Source organism: Schistocerca piceifrons, chromosome 6 (assembly GCF_021461385.2).
Source record: "Schistocerca piceifrons isolate TAMUIC-IGC-003096 chromosome 6, iqSchPice1.1, whole genome shotgun sequence".
Taxonomy (NCBI): Eukaryota; Metazoa; Arthropoda; class Insecta; order Orthoptera; family Acrididae; genus Schistocerca; species Schistocerca piceifrons.
The window spans coordinates 341,007,117-341,010,679 of record NC_060143.1 but is presented as its reverse complement, the minus strand read 5'-3'; the positions used below and the strand labels follow the sequence as shown (position 1 = coordinate 341,010,679).

General features: G+C 43.4%; 1 non-coding gene across 1 annotated transcript; it reads left to right on the top strand.

The window, feature by feature from the left end:
• The first annotated feature begins 3,246 nt into the window (after positions 1-3,246).
• On the top strand, positions 3,247-3,321 carry Trnat-ugu. Its single transcript has one exon. It is a non-coding gene; the product is annotated as a tRNA-Thr (tRNA).
• Positions 3,322-3,563: the final 242 nt, after the last annotated feature.

The following is a 3,563-nucleotide window of genomic DNA, read 5'->3' as shown; positions in this document are numbered from 1 at the left end:
CTTACTTCAACCAGTGATCTTTCAATGTTAATTGCTTAAAAAACTTACCTAGATAAACGTAAGCAAAAAAAAAAAAATGATTCAGATGGCTCTGAGCACTATGGGACTTAACATCTGAGGTCATCAGTCCCTTAAAACTTGAACTAACCTAAGGACATCACACACATCCATGCCCGAGGCAGGATTCGAACCTACGACCGTAGCAGTCGCGCGGTTCCGGACTGAAGCGCCTAGAACCGCTCGGCCACCTAACTAACCTAAGGACATCACACACATCCATGCCCGTGGCAGGATTCGAATCTGCGACCGTAGCAGTCGCGCGGTTCCGGACTGAAGAGCCTAGAACCGCTCCGCCACAGCGACCGGCTGATAAACATATTCCCGAAATTTCATTATTCTTCATTAATTATTTTGTTGCTGTGATTTTTTTCCGTCAGTGAACACCATTTACAGACTGCAGTTGCGCCGTTAGTGCGTGCCTTGCATCACATGAAAAGAGGTAAAATTGTTATTCGTCGGACCATCCTACAAACCTACTATCCAATTTCTGTGTCGTTTGGCCCATTGAAGAAATGCAGCTTTATGCTCCCCTGTGGCTATGGCATTTTGATAGTTACCTGACTTCAAGCGTCAATTGCATGCAGTTCTCTTTACAGTTTTTGCTCGGAAACTGGTAAAAACGGACATCCATTCACTGGCAGCAGCAATTACTCTCGGATTTGAATCAAATTGTCATTTTATTTTCTCTTGAGCCCGCAACGTTGTAGATGTCTTGTAATGACATAGTAAATTGAAGACGGTAATGTATAAGAATGCTGCTATAATTGTTAACTTTAAGATGTTTTACATTAGCAATAGGCCTGTTTCGCAATTATCGCCGTCTTCAGGCTATCTGCAATTTCCTATTGCATCGTGGCATTGTTGCTGTCTTATAATCTTACTGTCGCACAGGTCGTTTCCAACTGCAGCCAAGTTTTTTTAAAAATGTGTGTGAATTCCTAAGGGACCAAACTGCCAAAGTCATCGGGCCCTGGACTTACACAGTAATTAAACTAACCTATGCTAAGAACAACACACACACCCATGCCCGAGGGAGGACTCGAACTTCCGGCGGGAGGGGCCGCACAGTCCGTGACATGGCGCCTTAAACCGCGCGTTCGGAAGTTTTTGATTATATATCTTAATCTCTACGAATTGCTGTTATTCCCAGATGTAAGCTAGGTCTTTTATCGCATTGTATACGATCGACAACCAAAAGATAAAGATTTAAAAACTTGGCTGCAGTTGGAAACGACCTATGCGACAGTAAGATTATAAGACAGCAACAGTGCCACGATGCGGCATGGAATCGCAGATAGCCGGAAGATGCTAAAATAGGCCTATTGCTAATGTAAAATATCTAGCAATTAACAATTTTAGTAGCATTCTGGTACACTACCATCTTCAATTTATTATGCCAATTGTCATTGGCAAAGTGTGACATGCATCTCCGTTCCCACTCACTTAGGATGTTTTTATGAACACTGTTTTTAATCTTTGTGGAATGGCCATGAGTGTAAGACCATTTCTTGTAAACATGTTGGACAGTCTATGTCAATACACCAACAAATCGAGTTACTTCATTCATGGGGTGGCCAAGCGCATATCCAAAAACCCCTTTCTGTCAGGTCTCTACATCTTACAGTGACGATTACTTACAACCAGCCAGCATATAAACACAATTTCACTGCCATAACTTCTGACAGCAGTGGAGGGTTGCGTGATGGCCTGGTACCAATTCTACATCATCTATGGTCTCCAAAGCGACCAGTGTGCTGTTTTAAAAGGGTGAGTTTGTATCCTTCAAGATGCTGATGATACTGTATGTGAACAGGAACTCTAATACTGTATATTCTCTTAATTGTCACTTTGCTCTGGAAAACCATATGCATTCTTCACATTTCTCCACCAATCGTTTCTGTTCATAGCATTTGTGGTCCATTCTCTTTCTCTTAGAGCCATCTCTTCCATATCACTGTTGACATCACTCTTCCATCTCCTCTGTGGCCTTTCTCGGCCCCTTCTATCTTCCAACATCCTGATAATGCTACTCGTAGTAGTCTTTCCTCTTCCATCCTAACTAGGTGTCCTGGTGGAATGGTATCTTGGAATGAAGCACAAATTGCAGCAGAGTGTTTCTGAGATGGGGTATCTGCCCGGGGCAGCAATTTTAGATGTCGCCAAATTCAGATTCTTGATGTAAAAAACCTCATCTCACAGAGCGCCTAGCATACAGCGCACCTTGGCCTATCGATTATTCATATGATTTTGAAAGGCAACCCTGTTGGTTTTTTAACATTTTTGAACACTTTCTAAGTTGATTTCTGAACCACTGTCAGTTATTTTTGAATGCGAGCGTAGTGTACATGATGTCTCTGCCGGAGGAGGGTGTCTGTTCTTTCAGACATGTCCGAAAGAACAGACACCATTGATGACCTGCAGCTGTCTAGAACGAAATGAGAATTTTATATTAATACCTTCAGCTGCTGACGGGCGCTGATATATATCATGTCCGAAAGAACAGACACCATACCCATTTAAGCATATAGTTCTGGCAGTACCAGCCATGACCTTCCTCTTCTGTGCAGATGAGCACATATTACCCGAACTCTTACGGGACTTGGTAAGAATGTCTTCCACTAGTAATGAGTGTGTTGGGTAGGGACACTACAAATGTAGTGTGTGGATATATAAGGTGAGAATGTGGTGCTTGCGGGAGGTGTGCGTGAGATAGTCCCTGCAGTCGCACTACCCTCTGTGCCCTCGATGGCTCAGATGGATAGAGCATCTGCCATGTAAGCAAGAAATCCCAGGTTTGAGTCCCGGTCGGGGCACACATTTTCACCTGTCCCCATTGATATATATCAACGCCCATCAGCAGCTGAAGGTAGTAATATATAATTCTAATTTTGTTATAGGTGGCTGCAGGTCATCAATGGTGTCTGTTCTTTCAGACATGTCCGAAAGAACAGACACTATATGGATATAAGTATATAGTTCTGGCAATACCGGCCATGATCTTCCTCTTCTGTGCGGATGCACACATATTACCCAAACTCTTACAGGACTTGGTGAGAATGTCTTCCACAAGTAATGAGTGTGTTCGGTAGGGACACTACGAATGTAGTGTGTGGACATATAAGGTGAGAATGTGGGTCTCGCAGGAGACATGCTCAAGATAGTCCCTGCAGTCACACCACCCTCTGTGCCCTCGATTGCTCAGATGGATAGAGCGTCTGCCATGTAAGCAGGAGATCCCGGGTTCGAGTCCCGGTCAGGGCACACATTTTCACCTGTCCCCATTGATATATATCAAAGCCCATCAGCAGCTGAAGGTATTAATACATAATTCTAATTTCATTCTAGACGGCTGCAGGTCATCAATGGTGTCTGTTATTTCGGATGTCTGAAAGAGCAGACACCATATCCATATCCATATAAGCATGATAGGACATCTGTAAAGACATCAGGGAATGAATTCCATGATACTAGGGGAAGCTGTAGAGGGCAAAAACTATGAAGGT